Source organism: Macrobrachium nipponense, chromosome 9, assembly GCF_015104395.2.
Source record: "Macrobrachium nipponense isolate FS-2020 chromosome 9, ASM1510439v2, whole genome shotgun sequence".
Classification (NCBI taxonomy): Eukaryota; Metazoa; Arthropoda; class Malacostraca; order Decapoda; family Palaemonidae; genus Macrobrachium; species Macrobrachium nipponense.
The window spans coordinates 29,206,845-29,227,080 of NC_061110.1; the positions used below are offsets into that span (position 1 = coordinate 29,206,845).

A 20,236-nucleotide genomic window follows, 5' to 3' on the forward strand; every position below is an offset into this window, starting at 1 on the left:
ATTATCACACACATACAATTAATTTAAAATTCATTCACAATCAAGTGTTATAAGTGATCAAAAACTCTCATGTCATGGCCGTTTTGTTTACTTCCTTTCAATTGTCTTTCTGTTCAATAATGAATTATATAAGATTTACAAAGAGTATTTTTCGAACACTTCACCTCACCAGGAATAACCAGTTCGCTCCATGTTTATGTATCAGAGAAAACCAAATAGGAAATCAATCAAGTAAAGGTTATGTCTCTCCTGAGAAGCGCAGAGCAAGAACTCCCTCTCTCCCAACGTGTGTTCATGTGGTTACCAGAGGAATATCAGCTGATACTGAGCTGATTGTGACATGACCACTTGCATGTCTTATTTCACGGTCATTCTCCCGTCTGTGGATCTCAGGAGACCTGTCAGAGCCATTGCTTTTAGCGCGACATCGTCCTATGAATTATAGGTAACACCTGTCTTCAGAAAGTGTTAAGTGCTGAGATTTCTCTCTTTAGTTTACTGCACTTCTCCTTTACATTTGGCAATTATGAAAGATTTTGCCATTCACTATGCAGAAAAATATTGGTATCAGATCCCTCTCATTTTTTTTTAATTCTAGTCATCAAAAGGGATGATTGTGAGCAAGTCTACCGCATCCTGATTAGATACTGATCCCTTCAAGTCGTAAGATGACTCAGCTGGTTGGTAACATCTGATGCTCTTTGAATCCTCGAATCTGTATCCAGCAATCGCTGATTTCTATGTAGTCTATATTACCATCACACTTTTGTCACATTTGATCGTTTCTTTCCATTTTGGATGTAAATATTAAGAATATCTTTCATCGTAGTCGTTTTCATTCTGTTAACCAGGAAACGTTTTCGTTCGTTCAAATACTCAAAAGGATTTTATTGGAATCTATAGTAGTTGTTTACGAGATCCCAAAGAATAAGAAAAAAATGAACGATCTATTTAGTGCGAATAAACTTCACTAGACGCTTTATCAGCGGATTATAATCCGTCGGAAATGCCTGAAGTGAGAGGAACTGCAAAATAAAATGATAAACACAACGCTCTTCGACCGCCATCAGGGCGTATTCAGCTTGTTGTTGATGTTGTTGCTTATGATGCTGCTTGTCATATTCAAATTGAAGATTAGATGTCGATAACATCTTTTAGAGCCATTAACCTACAATCTAAAACTCTCTCTCTCTCTCTCTCTCTCTCTCTCTCTCTCTCTGTGCCCATCGTATATCTTCCTTGCACACGATCCACATATGCGGTCCACATGAACTGTCACTGAAGAACGAGCGTATGTGCGCACATGAGCCCAAAGGCCAATCTGCGCGTACCCACACATGCCCTGGCTCCTTAATGGCCTGATTCGCGATTAGAAAGAATCTATCGAGGCTCTGCCCAGCCACTGGGTGAAGATAAAAGAAAACATCCCGATGCAAATTATAGGCGAGTAATGGACCCTTTCTGCTGCCTGGGTGAGAAGGAGACGCCCCCATGTCGGACGCCCACGCCCTCCCGCCTTCTTCTGCATGTGCCCTTCTGTCCTCCTCCCTTGCTCTTTCTCGCAGCTCTTACTGCGGTGGTGCCCACCATCGCCAGCGTTTTGTGTCTGTGGTGTGTGTGTGTCTCTCTGTGATTATGGGTGTCTTGTCTTTTTGCAGTCACCCTCGTAATGTTTCGTTTTCTATGACACAGAAGTCGAGATGCTTTTATGAATATTATTTTTTGGGGGCGAGTCCATATTCGGTCCTAATTCTTAGTTCGTTTTTTCCTGCCTTGTGTAACACACTTTATTCGTTGTTCAGTAAATTCCGTGAACTTTTACCACATATCTTTTCCCTTACAAAGTGAAAAGGATCCAATTTCCTTGTCCAGCTGTCGTTTAAGTTATAGTAATTTTGCGCTACTAAAAAGAAAGTTATGGTAGTTTCGCCTTATCAGCTGGGAACTAAATGACAAGACTTTCATGAAGGCTGAGGAGATGAAATGTAGAGATGAACTCTCTACAATATAACATCTACGAAGAAGCGATCTGAATGACGTGACAGAAATCATCCTTCACTTCTGTGTTGTATTTTTCTTTTGTAGGCCATGTACTTGCAAGAACAGAAGAGATTACTGTACACTTTGTTTATTTTGTATTAAGTCTCTTTGTGGACAAATTTGTACCAATAATTGTATATTTTTTGTCAATAAAATAACTAACTGACTATCATGTTATTCGTGCCATTCATAAAAGAGCAAAGAGCCCTTCAGTAAGAACAAAGAATGTATATTACGCAATCCTAATAAGAAAGAAAGCAATTGGAACTGAACTTGAGTACATCCGAACGAAACACTGAGGAGGAGACCGTCCGAGAGAAAACGAAATAGCAGAAACAACCAAACAGCCCAGCGATCGCACAAAGATCGCGTTGCACAATAATCAGCAATAAACAAAAACAAACACACAATGGACACACCGTTGATCAGACTCGCCTGCACTTAACGTCGTCATTCTATCTATTTGCCTATTTATTTAGCTATGTATATGTATGTGTATGTTAAAAGTCTTCCATGACTGCAGATATGAGTGTTCATTTAAACAGTATGTTAATCTTATGGGTTCATATCCATGGATTCTCCCGCTGGCCGTCATTCGGTCCTTTAAAATATTCCCTAAATCTCGAGGTCGTATTACTTTACAATATCTATTTACACCTCTACTAAAATGGCGCACACATGAAAAACGTGAAAAATGAGCAAAATACTTTTTATTGTCACTAGTATGTTTCAATTGTTAAAAATGTATTTTAATTGTTAAGGAGAATTTTCCACATCCGGTCAAGTATGGTCATCACTTTTGAAAGCAAACATAATGACAACTTATGTACCATAGTAGAAAATATACATCCAGACAGAACCTCAGTGAGTGTTTACTTGTTATATTTTTTACCAAGAAAGTAAAATTTCTCTCTCTCTCTCTCTCTCTCTCTCTCTCTATCTCTCTCTCTCTATATATACAATATATATATATTAAAGATACCTATATAATACTTACCTATATATAAATATTATATAATTATATAGTTATATATATATATATTAATATATTATATATAGATAAATATATATATATATATATAGAATATAATCTATATAATTTATCTATAATATAACTTAAGATTATATATATAAATAACATAGTATGTTATAAATATATGTATATAGTATTATTTATATATTAATGGATATATATACTGTTATCGATATAATATTATTATTATAGATAATATACATATATATATATACCAAATCAGGCCAAATAGGTAACCAAAGACGACTACAGAGCCTGAGCATGTATGGCTTAGAATCACGACGATTACAAGGACAGCTAATCGAAACATTCAAAATAGAGAAAGGCATAACAAACGTAGACCGTAAGCAATTCATGTTGAACGAAAACCAGATAAGAAATAATGGATGAAAACTAGAACTGAAGAGATACAACACATCTCATCGTGGAAACTTCTTCGCATACAAGATATGTGACACATGGAATAAACTGCCACCAGAAGTTGTAAACAGCAACATCGTGGAAGAGTTTAAAAGACAGCTAAACAAAGTCATTAGAACACTGTGAATGAATAGTAAAACCTGCTCCTAGAGTAACTCTCTCTCTCTCTCTCTCTCTCTCTCTCTCTCTCTCTCTCTCTCTCCGTGCAGACACCCCTCACGCACGGACATATGCAGACGCAATGTATCATACAACATAGGTTACACATTATGTCATTTTGTTTATGTGTCAAAACAAGAAGCAACTGCAATACGAGGAGGTCGACATCCTATCAGCCACACGAAAATCACATTAAAAATAATTACTTCTTAAAACCTGGTATTAAAATGAACTGGTGACTATTTTTAAACTCAGGATCAGGCCCCCATTAAACTAAGGTAATCTGTGTGTTAGGGCTCTTGTACCCAAGAATAAACTCCATCAGACATATGTTGTCATCGACACCTCTCGACTCTGTCTATTCCCTTGAGAACAAATAGGAAACCCAAGGCTCTCCTGACCCTCACTTAAGAGGAAGATTTACTGGACGTTTGAAATGTCAGCCACGAGACTCGACATCCCAATCTCTTGATTTCGATTTTGCGCCTGAGACTTCGAGCGTCCGTAAGTATAAAATTCCGTTTCTCAATTCAGTACCATCCTTATCTTCTCATAACACCGTCCTGACACACTTCAAGGAAGTATTGGATTAGTGCGATAAGTAACATCAAGTCTCGTATTGAATTGGTGCCATTACTTCAGATCGCTTACAATCAGCCAACGCATTCGAGATAAATGCTCTCACTCGAACTGTGAAGAAAAGTGAGAAGAACAGTAATACAAAAAGAGATGAATAAACTTTCCTTGGGAGGTGTGTTTACAGGTCCTCTCAGAAAACATCATCAGATCTTGACCACTGCTAATCCATAAGAGCTCATCTTTAATCGGTGAGTGTATTTAGTGAACGCTAGTGTAGAAGAGCAAACCTCTTAGTGAGACGCGTAACATGAGTAAGCCTACTTTATTAGCCATTGCTGAATCGTCCCGACGTGTCCGTCTTTTTTCTCCTTTCCATCTCTAGAACGAAAGGTTATGGGTTAATCCTTCTTGACATTTAAAATCTAGTGCATTATCAAGAGCTACGAACGACTGAGCAAAAATTGCTTGCGCGTTCATTCAACAAGTCGAGATTAGGGTCTTATCCTTAAATCCACCAAAGGACATTTTACACTGCCACACCAATTGTACAAAACCCAGGCCGTATTTCTTAGCATTGTAAGATGGAATTTTGTAACGCTTCTTTGCTTCATCTGTATTTACAAAAGTCCCCAAAAATATGGGAATTCTTTAAATGCCTACGCATCTCAACTATATTTTAGTGCTTCTAATCTTGAGTAAGCTATTGATGTCAGCAAGATATTACTACTTTCTTAAAAGATTCTAAAAAGAAATGACCGAATCTTCCTCAGCAGATAAATTCTCCCGTTTCCATTGTTTTGTTTTGTAGTGCCCATTTTATCTCTGACCTGCAGCCAGACAAAGAAACAAAGGCAGACTTTTGTAACAATAAGAAATATTTTGGCGACAAAGATTTTGATAAAATCTCATGGAAAGGTCACGGTGCACTGGCTATGTTCCATATCGTTATTTGATTTACATTCTACATATACATATAAACATATACATGTGTGTCTGTGTATGTGTGTGGGTGTGTGTGTGTGTAGTGGGTGTGTGGGTGTATAATGTGACTATACTATTCCTGCTCCTTTCCTTATCTCAGACGGAATCAAGCAAGGATCTGTATCACCCCTGAGTTTTCCTTCTTTACATCGGTGCATTTCTTCCCAATAATCCCCTTTATCTTATTTCTTCATACGTAAGTAATTCTGCTTTTTACTGATCTTACATCTGTTCTTCTGAGCCATCTCTGAAAGTTCATTTACAGTCTATCTCATTTTAAGTAGGGAAACTAGGTATTTCTTTAGGGTCTTATACTTTCCCTTCGTGTTGCTCCTTCAGAATTGTGAGGGACTCATCCTTCAATCCAGGGCATTCTTCATAAGCACGGCCGCAGGCATTACTTGGGCAGTAATCTCAAACCTTCTTTGGTTGCATACAAACTGCAATTTCTAGGTCTTGCTCACTATAAAGTACTGAGGGGCTAAGAAGTTTGATCAGCCCTTCACAGTTCCCTCACCTTCCAGAGAGTGGAATTGTATGTCCTCGTCTGCGGTCCCTGAATCATTCCCTTCAGGAAAGGAAAGATACTCATTAGTGTGCGATTTTCCTTGAGGAAATAGTTTGATTTGAGCAGCCATGTCAGTCTCTCCTTTCACACTGTATGGGTGTAAACATGTGTATATGTAACAAAATTACAGTCACGAATGAGAAGTGAAACACTGAGATGTTCAGCACTTTAGTCCTATTACCAAGACATGATCACAAAAGACGAAGGCACTTGTCATCTCATTGTTTCACTTGTCCTTCGTGGCTGTTAATTTGGTCATATAATAATCGCGTTTTTACTTTATCGTGATTTAAAATCAAATGTGTGTGTAGGTGCCCGTCTCTCTTCTTTTGAGCATGCCAAACTGTGCATTTTCTTGTTGCATAACAGACCACTGAATATCATACCGTTGGGTCCGAAGGACTGGTCACCTACACCATCCTTAAACCGGGTTTACAATAAATATTCATTTCGTTAGTTGCTCTTAATGAGCATAATGTAACATTTTACGAAATTAAATGCATATGTGCTCTTCGTATTCAATATTCCCTTCCGGTATTCTATTTGGACATGCTTCGCCAAGCCTCTGCAATGTCTGAATCAGAACTATCAGACAATACCGTCATACTGCAATATTTCGGTCTGTACTTCTGGATTCTGTTGGGTATCAATAGTTATTATCACGACAATGAAAACTGTATAGACTGTTCACTTTAATCTTTGATCCTTCAAGACAAGAAATCTTTTTCCCACTGAAGGTTGACTAAATATCACAGACGATCCAGAACTTCCTCCAACTGAGCATCATGTTCTTCCTGTCAGGGCCATTGAGAACTGCCTCACTGGAGATTCATCGAACCAATTACAGAGGCTACATTCGTCTTCCTGCTCCTCCCTCTCATCCCCCTACTCCTCTTCCTCCTCACTCTTCTTTGTTTTCCTTCCTCCACTCCATCTCCACCACCCTCCTCACTCCTCCTCCTTCTCCTTCTCTCCTTCTCTTTTTTCTCTCTTTTTCTTGGGTGTCAGGGGATATCCGGCTTTGAAAGTGTGACTTCACTGGAGAAAGACGACACCCCTCGACATAGACTGTAGGACTAATCATGTTTTCTTTGTTTCTTCTAAACTCTAATTAACATCTGACATGGCTCTTAGATGCACTTGTAAATAAAGAGCAAAACCGTGAAAATATGGTGGCTTTAAATCAGAGACAATATAAACAGTCTTATAACAGAACAGAGACAAACTCTCATTCTATTTTCCCTAAAATGTCATCCCTGTTCTTCAGAGGCCTTGAGACTTCTGAATATTAAACAAGTATAATTTTTCTCAATCAGTACAATAAACAAATTCGAAACAGAATATGTTTATCTAACTGTCAAAATCGATATCAAAAATTCTTGCTCCGCATTAATGAACTCTCCTTGACAAATTTTCAAATCTTTGCTATCTTTCATAAATGGCCTCAACTAATTATTCTGTTCTCTACTCAACTGATTAAGATCTTACGCTATGCGCAAAATTAAACCATTGTAAGCCAAATAAACGAAACGTATATGATTTTCAAAATTTTCCCTATGTCGAGGCTGGTCTCCAATAGTTAACAATGGAAAAATAAACTAAATAATGCCACGTATCTTTACACTTTGCTGATCAAGCCTTTACAGAACTTCAACACCACTTACAATGAAAATCTTTCATCGTTATTATTATTATTATTATTCGGAAGATGAACCCTATTCATGTGTAACAAGCCCACAGGGGCCACTGACTTGAAAGTCAAGCATCCCTTTAAGGAATACGGTGTTCGTTAGAAACAGGTTAGATGAGATAAATGAAAATACAGAGAAGAGAGCTCACTTCAAAAAAATAAAACAAAAGAACAACTAAATAAAAAATTAATAAACAGATAAAAATAATAATGTAAGAAGAATTGGCATGAATTTAAATTCATGCAAAATATTTTAGACTCAGAACCTCATGGCCAGCAGTTTCAATTACTTCTAAAACTTACTGAAATGTTAGCCTTTACCCCGTTCACATCTTTTCCCATTTATTTTTGTTTTTATTATTATCTTCGACTTATGTATAATGATCTAAGGAGGCTGCTCCATTCCCAGACAGCTAGAATCATGCACGTCCCTTTCTCTAAATGGAATTCGATTAAAATCTCTTAATTACCGTAAGCCACTCACTCGCATTTTGTTCTCTTTGTTAGACACATTTACATAATGATAATAGAGACAAGACTTCGACGTTTTTAGATAAAAATATAAGGAAGTAAAAAGACAAAGTGAGAAACGAGGAGCGTTACAGCTGATCCCTCTCTCTTCCACAGCGACACACAACGCTTGAGCACCCAACAAACCCCACTAACAAATGCACGAGCCCTAACCTTGAACGGAATACTTATCATTACTGAAATGCAATACGACAAATACTTACCCTCAAATAAAGTTAAGAATTTGACACAATAATTAAACGGGACTGCTTATTTATTGCGGCTGTCGTCACCGAGTGATGTAGTGATGAGACCATATACTAAATGTGAGCACATTTCGGCTTCTTTTTTTTTTTAGTTGATTTAAACAGACGAGCAAGGGTCTGTGTACGTCATTTTATGACATAAATAAATATTCGTGTATGGATTAATAAATATTCGTGTATTCGTGTGCGCACATGTTTGAGCAAAAGTGTGTATTTTATATACCACTCGTGTACACACACAATTATACACGAAATTTACGAGCAATATTAAATCGGAGACTTCCCCCCCTGAGTTTAATTGCCAACCCCGAGATAACATCACCGGCTGTGAACTTTTCCTGCCAATCTTGACACAGCCTCCACGAAACTAATAAGTGAGCTGAGAAAAGGCTTGTCATTCTCACGACGCTCACGACGTTCCTCGCTTTCTTTCCATGTGAGAGAATTCTGTGCTTTTCACTTCGGCTCCAGTGAACCCTATTTCCGGATCGTGACTTGACGCAACACTTCACTCGATGACGTCACCGACTCCGAACGGGCCTGTCAGATCGCAATTAATTGAAACATCAACGTCGGCTCCTCTACTTTCCCGTTTACCTGGATCAGGTTCTTTGGCAAGCCAATTTCCCTTGCGCCATCACCAGCCTCTGCCCACTATGTTTCTAACGCAGCTGCTTAAACAGGCTCAGGGGCGTCATTTCCGATTTTTGTTGGTGGGGCCAAAGACGGTTTGGCGAGCGATGCGAGCCTAATCGTCTGGGGGGTTCTTGATTTTGAGCTATTTTATGTGTCTTTTGAAGCCACATGAGCAAGGTAATTCAGCAAAAATTATGTACCCCCACTGCTGTTTGTTTATCTCATCACCGGTAGCCAGTAGACAGACAAGGATTAAGAAACGTAATATTTCCAAGAAATTTTCATATATTCATGACTGCTGTTACTTCTTGGGTGAGGGGTGCAAGTTGATGCTTAGTGGTGTGGGGGGGGGCAACTTGAGTCTGGGAGGGGCAGTTGCCCTATCCAGCCCCCTCCCAAAATGACGCCCCTGAACAGGCTCAGAAGATATTTCAAACACAGCTGATCATTTTTCACGTCTGAACGAGGCAGCATTCACAGATTAGCATAAGTGTAGCGCTCGTCGATTCTAGCCAAAATATGACGAGGGTGCAATAAATATCCTGACTATATATAGAAAGAGAAGTGAATAGCGCAAACTTCACACGAAGGCACGATGCATGTCCTGGTTGACTGTCGCGAAGCGCACAGGCGTCTCCGGAGCCACTCGGGATTAGGTGTGAACGACCTCAAGGCTCGCGTCGTCAAAACAATATCAACCTGATTCATTCTCTGCTAGTTTTTTTATTTTTTTTATGGCAGCATTCTAAAATATCTATGGCGTCAGATTTATTTACAACAGTCGTTAGGGTATTGCATACACTTTTGTATTTGATTTGAATTTTTTAGAAGCCAATTTTTCGTAGCGAAAACATAACTTTTATTTATCAAGTTACTACAGTCAAATAAGTTACCTTCAAAATTATCATTGAAATTGTACCTTCAGCCATCCTCTTCATCAAGTGGTTTATACATACATAGACTTACATTATGTCTAAATATATATATATATATATATATATATATATATATATATATATATATATATATATATATTAGTATTGGTGACCTCCTAATGAAAAGCATTGCTGAAGGAAACCATTTCAATGATAAATTTTAACTGTAACCTAAATCATATATACTGTATACACACTAAAACACACACATAAACGCACACACACATATATATATATATGTACACAAACACACACACACACACAAGTCTAATAAGAAGTTTTATTGTAATCCAGTTGACATCATCTACTAATAGCAAATGAAAAGGAAAACTTAAATCATGTCTTGGTTCATCTGCCCAAGCAGCAGACCAGTTTGATTCAGCCGAGAGGAAGAACAACCGTTAATATTTTCCTCTCTTTTTCCTAATCTTAATCAACGGTATATTCTTCTTCAAGTGAAACAAGAATGCAAAGGAATGAATGAGACAGTACAAAGTTATTCAACTGAGACTATTAGTTCCTGCAAATTATCTCCTAAGATTCTGAAATTATGTCACATCTGGTTTTAACCTTTATCTGTTGAAGTACATAAAGGAAGGTGTGAAAAACAGATCTCCCTCTGTTCAGACTGTAATAAGCAAAAGTATATCATGATCTTTACTATCCTAAAAGTCCTTTTTTAACCCCTAGGACTCACCACCTTTTCAGGAATATCAGACCCGTTGATATGTAGCAGAAAGTCTGTTGATGATATTAGTAATGAACAAAAAATTGAATAATGAATATTGGTGTAGAAGACCTGAACTTTCATATGTGCTAAATCTCGCACAGATTAATACGGTATCAGAGAGTATGACCTTAAACTTGACCTGAACCTCACTTTACAAAAAGAAATCATTTTCGGATTATGATCCCAAAAACAGCCTTTTTGTCTGATTGTTCAGAGTAATAACCAATATCCAATTTTTATTTGACCTTTCACCTTTAAATATAACATTGCCCTCGACCTTAAATTGACCTTGCAAATCGGTTTTAAAAGAGAAGCATGAGAAATATATTGTATCATTATCATATAGTTCAAAAGTTATTGACAAAGTTATTTTCATATTTGAACTCTGGTCCCTTTGAAAAATGTAAGTTACATTCCTGTCTTTTCCAAACTTGAATCAGTTCTTGCCGGTCACCATGGTCAAATTTTCTAAAAATACACCCCGTAACTTTCTGTGCAATACTCACATCATCATTATTATTATCATTATTATTATTATCATTATCATTTTTATTAATATTATTATCATTGCTATAATGCAGATGATGAACTCTATTCGTATGGAACAAGCCCACCAAAGGGGTCACTGACTTGAAATTCAAGCCCCCAAAGAATACGTTGTTCATTCGAAACAAGTAACAGATGGTAATGGGAAATACAGAAGGAGATCACTTATTAGAAAAACAGATAAAGTAACAGATCAATAAATAAATAAAAATGTAAGTAAAATATGAAAATAAAACTATAACAAAAAGAAAAAATCGGATCATAAACATAACTTCCTTGTAAGAATCAATAAGTAGTTAATAGCCACGATCATAAGGATAATAACAGCAGTTGGGGAAACAAAACATTTAAGTTAGTATTGGATTACACAAGGGGTCAGCATTAAGCCCATTTTTGTTTGTGCTGGTCATGGATGGATGTGTTGAGTGAAGCGATCAGGAATGAAGGGCTGTGGGAAATGTTGTACGCCGATGATCTGGTGATTACTGCCCAAAATGAGGAGGACCTACAGAGAAGGGTTGGAGAGTGGCAGGAGTCTTTGGAGAGGGGTGGCTTAAAGGTGAATGTGAATAAAACAGAGGTTTTGCTGAGCAGTAGGGAATAGAGACAAAATAGTAATACAAGAAAGAAAAGGCCTGATTGTAAAACAGGCAGAAAAGTTTAAATTTTTGGGATCTACTTTAAGGCAGAAGGGAGGATGTGAGGCTGAAGTTAACAGCAGGATAAAAGCTGCGGGAAAGTGGAGAGAGATAGCTGGAGTAATATGTGATAAGAAAATGCCAATCAAGCTAAAATTCAAGATCTATAACACAGTGATGAGACCAGCAGAAACATGAACTCTAAGAAGAAAAGAGGAAGTAAAGTTTAGAGAGAAAGAGATGAGAATGCTGAGGTGGATTATGGGAATATCACTGCTTGAGAGATTGGAAAATGATGAAATAAGAAGAAGGGCAGGCTTAGTAAAGATTACAGAGGTGATATGAGAGTCACGATTGAGATGGTATGAGCATGTGTTGAGGATGGATGACAAGGAGGGAGTGAAGAGGGCTTGGGAGGAACCTGTTAGAGGAAGAAGATTGAGAGGGAGACAGAGAATTAGATGGCGAGATAGAAGAAGAGGTTTGGTGGAGGATGATGCCTTTGATAGAAGGCAGTGGAGAAGGCGTATCAAGCAACCGACCCCTTAATGTAGGGATAACCGCGGGAAAGAGGAAGAGCCATGATCATACGGATGCGCTCGAAGAAAATTCATCCTCAGAAGCATACTCAAAATATTTCCCTGTATCCCCGGAATGACACTCCTCTCTCTCTCTCTCTCTCTCTCTCTCTCTCCTCTACTCTCTCTCTCTCTCTCTCTCCTAATATTTAATTTTTATTCTAGCGCGGACAGCACAAACATAACCTGTTTTTGCTCTTTATCTTCTCTCTCTTCCTCTCTCTCTCTCGTCTCTCTCCTCGAACCTCATTCCATCCTCTCTCTCGCCTCTCTTATCGGTCTCTCTCAGTCTCTTCTTTACCTCGTCTCTCTCTCCCACTCTATTTAATTTTTATTTTTCAGCGCAGGACAGCACAAAAGAACCATGAACCTTGTTTTGCATCTTTTTTTTTTTTCTTTTTTTTTTTAATCTTGTTCCTAGCCAGAAAGGAAACTCCTTTGGCCGTTCACTCTTGCGGGCAAAGCTGACCTGAAATGCGAGATTCCTAGACAATAACAAAGGGCGTAGGAGACGTAGAGTAAATGTTTATTCTTGTTGCACATCGTTTCACACCTTTTTTCATAATTATAGTATACTCATAAACATACATACATACATACATACGCAATTGATGACGTACACGGATACGTAGGTATGCTACCTATGAGATGAACTGAATGCGTACATAAGTGCATCATGCATTATTTTGCATAGATGGGTTGACGATATATAAATTAATGTCAGCATATTCATCATCCTCTCTCTCTCTCCTCTCTCTCTCACACACACACACACACACACACAGGGCAATATCATCTATAGATATATAATTACTATTATATTATATATATACATACATATATGGGTGAAGATATATAAATATAGTCAGCATATTCATTATCTCTCTCTCTCTCTCTGCTCTCTCACACACACACACACACACACACAGGCGCATATAATATATATATATATATATATATAATATATATATATATATGTGTGTGTGTGTGTGTGTGTGTGTGTATATATATATAAATATATATATATATATATATATATATATATATATATGTATATATTATATATATATATATACATATATATATATATATAATATATATAGATATTATATTATATATATATATATATATATATATATATATATATATATATATATCAGCATACTTTGTCACTTCTTTCTAGCATTCTTTATTTGCTGGCATTTATTACCCTGAACAATCACATTCTTTAAAGACAAAGAATAAAATAAGACTCTCCTCGTGAGAGTGTAAATCTCTGTATCGTCCTATGAAATACACTTGAAGTCCTTACACTTTTCGACGACTACTCCCTCATTACCGAGGGTTGTAAAACTAGATCAACACTTCCCAAAGGACAGATTATTTGCATCAGGGTGCTGCTTGATCATCTGACTACTTGACCGTTCTGGTTTGTTGCGGTTACGCTGCCCATCTGCTCCTCAATTGGGGCCGTTAATCTAGGTGTGGGTCACGATGGCCAAGTCTCTTTCCATCTGTCCAAGGAATAAGTCGGGATTACTATAAAAGCTTCCGTGACGAACTTCTTCTTTCCCACAGCTGTCCCTACATTAAGGGGTCGGTTGCCTGATGCGCCTTCTTCTCCACTGCCTTCTATCAAAGGCATCATCCTCCACCAAACCTCTTCTCTCCATATCTTCCTTCACTTTATCTCGCCATCTAATTCTCTGTTTCCCTCTTGATCTTCTTCCTCTAACAAGTTCCTCCCAAGCCCTCTTCACTCTCTCCTCGTCACCCATCCTCAACACATGCTCATACCATCTCAATCGTGACTCTCTTATCACCTCTGTAATCTTTACTAAGCCTGTCCTTCTTCTTATTTCATCATTTTTTCAATCTCTCAAGCAGCAATATTCCGATAATCCACCTCATTATTCTCATCTCTTTCTCTCAAGCTTTACCTCCTCTTTTCTTGTTAGAGGCCTGATTTCTGCTCCATACTGGTCATATCACTGTGTGACGAACCTGGAGAGCTAAGTTTTCTCAGAACATGATTGGTGTTTATCTTATCTAAAGCGTTAAAAATGTATTTCCAGCCAGCGTTGTAAATGGTGGTATCTTTATCCACTAACGAAACGTCACATTCGTCAGGAGATTAAATAATTCCGACTTATTCCTTGGAATAATGGAGAGCCAAATACTTAACCATCACGACCCACATTCAAGATTAAAGCAACCCCCACCCCCGACTCCCGAGAAGCAGATGGGTCACAAAACCGCGACAAACCAGAATGACCAAGTAGTCCGAAGATCAAGCAGCAACCTGCTACAAATAATTTGTCCTTGTAGAAATTTTAATTTAGTTTCATACCCCCTGACAAAGGCTGAGGTTTTTGAATGCACTTTCAGCAATATACCATAATTTACCAAAGGCCATATTTCATCCTCAATAGAAATAAAGACAATATTTTGCTTTGATGTCAACATTACCATCCTGATTGTTTCCATTTGTTAGATGACAAAAATTCCATTTCTGGTACAACGGAAAATGTTTCTCCCCAATCATGAGTTCATCATGCACCTCTTATCAAGCAGCCATTTCCCTCTTGACACAAGTGGGCTCGATGATCTAGAAGAGAATGAATGCAGAGGTCACTGTGAACACCACCTTTAGCTGGCCATAAACAATATCACTTTGCTGGCTGGAGGCAACGTGAAAATCAGCCAATGAGTGTTATTTCCATGTGTGAAACATTTAATTTTGAGTCTCGGTCCAGGTTAATGCACCGCATTTATTTAATTTAATTAGAAAAATCCTCTTCAAATAATGATAACGTATATTTTCCAGCGATCTTATAAGAAACAATTTCTTATTTCTCCTGTTGAGGCAGATGATAGAAATGTTACCACTCTTTTCGGACCTAATTTCACAAGTTAGATTAAAAGAAAAACGATTATCTCTGCGACGAGATAAGATTCTGATCAGTATGTGCTGAACTTGAATGCTTTGTTTAAACCCTCGCAAAAAATATTGACTGCTAATACAAAAATGACATTCCATCTTAGGTTCCTTGTAACCCAAAAGGATGGCTAACAAAAATCAGACAAAAAGCAGAACACGAAGTCCGGGATAAAGGTTTATTTACCTTAGGAAGGAAGACAAGATGAAACGGGCATAGCAATATCGATCATCCATACAGATGTCGTCGAATTCAATAAGCAGAGAAAAAAAAAAAACATGCACAGACACATACACAGGTCTTGCAGAAGGAAAGAACAATGTAAAGAAAGCCAAGACGTCTCAGCTGTTTCCCCGAAAAGTTGCTGGGTAATATGAAGCTTATTTCCTGTTAAGAAAAACTTGGAGACCTTAATATCATGCCGATCAGTCAACGTTATTTGTGGCGATGATAATATCTGAATATATACAATGGTTTGTCATGTGGCTGTTCCTTCATGTTCTTGCTGGTGATTTTCAAGACCATTTCTTCTTTTCTCCGTTTTATTGGCCAAACTGATATGACCTTATAAACTATGAAAAAAAAGAACGGGAAATAGCACTGATATGTGTACCAATGTGATACGAGCGCCGCACCCTCTGAATTTATCCTATACGGCTTCTAACCGCCGTATATCTATATAAGCCCACACGCTCCACACACACCCTAATAATTATCCTTTACATGGCCGGCCCCGCCCCATTTCTGCAGTCTGCTTGCATTCATCTCACACACGGCGAGCGTAGTACCCGAGGCTTTTAGAGAAGGGGATAAGATAAGCCACTCCGGAAAGAAAACGCAACACACTAGAAAAATAGAACGTGATGTCACTGAGAACTTTTTCCTTGAAAATGCTACTGAGTAAATATCGTCAGCCTTGTCTAATTCTGTAGCCTCTAGACTTAATTAAAGAACACTTACCAACATCCACATGTACAAACTGAAAACTACATGTCAGTTATCTTCAACAAATGTGCCCAACAGGGCGGTTACCCGGGAAACCCCGGGGCTTTTTACCTGTGTTGCTGAATCACGCAAGTTTCATGTTAAATCTGCTTTATATAATAGACCATGTTAAACCTGCAATAGTTTTATTGATATACTGAAACAATGTGAATTCCGATTAAAAAATAATCATCTTTATTAAAATACAAGCTTGTTGGAGCACACGTACCCGGTGCTTCTTTCTTCCCTACCCTCACGATCCCCTATCTAACCCTATCTATCCCGTCCCCACCCGGGGCGGACAAACATGTTTGCAGGAGGAGGGTGTATATGTCTCCCATATCTCCCGTTCCCTACCTACCCTAGCCCACCCGGGGCGGACAAAGAAGTTTGCACAGGGTGGGTGGCTGTGTCACGTCTCCCCTATTGTCGCCAGGGGAAGGACATATACAATAGACGATAGACTTGTCTAAATTGCATTATAGTCATCCTTACCCGAAACTTTACTTTTATTTGTAATATTTATGGAAATGACTTACTGTAACTTGCATACTGTCTTTTTATAAAGAATCATTCGTTTCCTGTCAATATTTAGTCAATATTTAGGCCCGTGAGATCTGGACGTTTTATTCCTGTTATTATTTCCGTTGCTGTTGTTCTTATTATTTAATTATTGAAAAATGCTGGTTTTTATTTCACAGCTGTTTTCCGTAAAACGGTGTTTCCAAGAATAATAAACTTCCTTTTCTATATATCAAAAACAGAGAAATTAGAAATCCGTAAACCAGAGGCAGTGATGAAATATCAAGAAATCAGTGGTATAAATGAAGCGACATCTGCAAATCAATTGATAAAGTAATGGAATGGCTGGGCGCAGTTAAATAATAATTCGTATTTCGTGTCAGCTGGGCTCCTCTAAGGCTTAAATTGGAGCTTTAGGATGGCAATGACCTTTTAGTGATCACTGCCAACATCTGCTCCTCTGCAGTTTTGTTTATGTCGGCACTTTTCTCTGTCCTCTGCCAGCTCTTAAATACTAGTGAGGCTAGAGGGCTGCAAATTAATATGTTGATCATCCACCCTCCAATCATCAGACTTACCAAATTGCAGCCGTCTCGCATCAGTAGTTTTTATTTTATTTAAGGTTAAAGTTAACCATAATCATGGGTCTGGCAACGATATAGGCCAGGGCACCACCGGGCCGTAGTTAAAGTTTCATGGGCCGCGGCTCATACAGCATTATACAGAGACCACCGAAGTATGGCCTTGATTATACTCTGTACAGATATTTAGTACATTTTTTACTACGCTATATTGTTGGTTTCTGTTTCTGCCGCTATACACCAGAAGAGTTCGAAGACCCAGACATACTTAGATGGGAATAGAATAGAATAAAATATAGAATTTAGTCCAAAGTCCAAGCGCTGTGACCTATGAGGCAATTCATCGCTGAAAAGGAAATTGCAGTAAGAAGGTTTGAGAGGTGTAAGAGGAAGAAAACCTCGCAGTTGTGCAATGAAGGTGGAAAGTAATTTGGAAGAAAGAGAATATGAACGGAGGTAAAGTAAAACGAATGAAAGAGGCTGCAGCTAGGGGCCGAAGGGACGTTGCAAAAGCCCATTAAGGAAAATCTGCAGTGTACCACATGAGGTGCACTGTACTTGCATGGGAGTTATGAAGCGGGAGGCTGGAGTTGAATGAAGAATTGTTGTAGAAACAACACAAGAGAGACATACATGACGAGCAGAATTTCAGCGGCCCCTACCCTCCAATACGGAGTTGACAAAGCCGATGATGGCGAATACAGCGGTCGAGTGAATGAATGCCTCGCGTCATGGAATCACTGGCCTGGAACATCACCAGACTCGGTTTCCAGAAATTCCAGTTCCATTCAGGACGATCAAATGATTACCCCTCCTGTCTGAATGCGGGATTGATGCATGTATGTAGGACTCGCAGCTGCGCGTTTAAAAAATCTGCGCTTCGTTATAACGAAAAGGCACACTCAAAAGAAAGTAACTTTTTCTTTAAGAAAATAAATAAGGGAGTGGGGGAATGCTGCCTCAAATTCTGGGCATTTAATCTCCAGGAGATATTTCTCAATGGGTTCGTCCTATTGCCTAAGGTAGCATAAGCGGCATGACAACTATCACCAACGTTTTTGGCGCTCTCTCTCTCTCTCTCTCTCTCTCTCTCTCTCTCTCTCTCTCTCTCTCGCCTCACTCTCTCTCTCATCCGCTCTCTGCTCAGCCTCTCTCTCTGCTGCTCGCCTAGAAACATATTCTTAACTTCTAATAGCATTCAACGGTTTTGGAGATACAATTCTACATTGTCGTTAGTTCAAATATCGGTTGAATAGTATTCATATGAATTTTTCTAACATAAAAAAGTATATATGAAATTTGTACCTCTATAAGACGAATCCCATCGGCCACAATTATCGTTACATGATTTCGCTTCGAAATAAAAAAATAATACTCATGAAGGATTCTGACCTCTCAGTTCCCCAAAATCAGTGTCGAAATTCTCATACGCTCTTCGGTCTCCTACCCCCTAAGGCTTCTCTTTGCAGTACAATTAACATTAATTGAAGTTCTCTAAAAATGGAAATTGCTCTCCCTGTCGGCTTTTAATTCTTGACTTTTCTTTTTTTTTTTCAAATTCGTTTTGCGACTACGCCTTCGTGTGAGGTGCAGTCCAGCGACTAGACGCTTACGAAGAAAACTGGTAAGACTGTTTAGCAATGCTCAGCCTCTGGCTATACTTATTGCGACCTTAATACCAGCTTTCTTTGGGCAGCACCGCAAAATAGTATACCTGCGACTGGCAGACAGCTACGTGCTGCTTGTAACGCTACATCTGTACAGAAATTATTGCAGAATTGGCACAAACTTAATATACCTTGTTGTACCTCTGTTGGAAGGTCTGAACACCAGGAGTAGTCAAAATATTTCCATTCTCAGAAAAAAAAAAGAATTATCAGTGTTAACTCCTGTTTTCCCAAAAATATTTATTAGGAGTTTGCACATCTGGAGATTATGTTCTACCAGGCCATCCCAAGGGGGTCTTATTTCTATGGAAAATATTCAAATTTTATTTGACATACTTTTTATGACTGCAAAATATGTCGATTCACAAACGAATAAGAAACTATTGGAGGCTACCACAAAAAATATTATGCTCTTTTCATTAAATCTATTTTGAACATTTATCCCTAAGCTCCTACTTTTTTAAATCTATTTAATCGTTTAAGTATTTTATGAATATATTTATTTAATTTTCTGGGGTGTTCCGTATGCTTATCTCTACTTGCTTTGCTTTGTGGAAGATTGGCAGGCAACTTCCTCTTTGGCGTGTTTCCTAATGCCGTATGCTCTTCATGAATAATGATGATAGATGGCATTCCACAACGCCTAATAGGATATTCCAAATAAGGACACTCTTCATGCTGCTTCAGCCCCTTCCGGTGGATAACCGAACGCATAATGCAGACGCGCATGTGGGCGTGGCTTACCTCCCAACCTGCAACGTCCTTTTTGGGTAAAGAGGAAACAAGTTCTTTGAGTGACTTATCACTGGTTCTCATTTCAAAATGTCCCTTTACCCTTCTTCATTTCATCTTGCCTTGGAAGACTTTCGCGTCATGTTCACCAACTCTGAGTGCTAACAAAATGCAAGAACAGGATTTGATTGCCAGGCAACTCACCCCGGCCAATTTCTTTACCTAAAGAACTACAAACATCCTTTTTACCATTTTTGCACTCTAAGACTTGGTCGTGGCCTCAAAACGAGACTGACTCACTCGCACCACCTTTACATTCCACCTCCCTCCCTCGTCATATTGCTGACGAGTCGTTCGCGATATTCCCCTTGGTAGAGACGTCGCAAATCAGCCCTATCGCTGTGCATTGTCTCTTCTGTCTGCGCCCAACTGAGTCGAAATGAAGTTGTCCTATTTATTTCTTTCTCAAATGAATTGCTAATGCTACCTGACATCACCCATC

At 38.5% G+C, this 20,236-nt stretch overlaps 1 protein-coding gene across 13 annotated transcripts in view; it reads left to right on the forward strand.

Moving 5' to 3' along the window:
- The window catches only part of LOC135218373 (calcium-activated chloride channel regulator 1-like), a 376,124-nt gene that overhangs the window by 301,719 nt on the left and 54,169 nt on the right, over positions 1 to 20,236 (forward strand). The gene's annotated exons all lie outside the window — the stretch shown is intronic.